The sequence below is a fragment of the Mizuhopecten yessoensis genome, unplaced genomic scaffold (assembly GCF_002113885.1).
Source record: "Mizuhopecten yessoensis strain PY_sf001 unplaced genomic scaffold, ASM211388v2 scaffold4151, whole genome shotgun sequence".
Lineage (NCBI taxonomy): Eukaryota > Metazoa > Mollusca > Bivalvia > Pectinida > Pectinidae > Mizuhopecten > Mizuhopecten yessoensis.
Genome location: NW_018405401.1, coordinates 3,479 through 3,827, shown reverse-complemented (window position 1 = coordinate 3,827; position 349 = coordinate 3,479).

Below are 349 nucleotides of genomic sequence, written 5' to 3'. Positions count from 1 at the left end.
TATTAAATACAGGTAAAGTACAGGGGGACCTTTTTATTAAATACAAGTAAAGTACAGGGGGACCTTGTCAGTCAATACAGGTAGTACCTGGGGATCGTGTTAGTTGATACAGGTCAACTAAGCTACAGGGGATGAGATTTTAAATCGGGTCAAAATCCTAGAGTCTGGTTTATGATGTTGTACTGGTCGTATGATAAATATATCTGTTATTATGTCATAACAGGAAGAAACACATGTCAATTAGGTTTAAAAAATACCAAATATCGGCATATCTGTAAAACAATATGTCTCGAGTAAATTAATTTTCCTGTATTGATATACACCTCTGCTGCACTGCTACATGTATTAG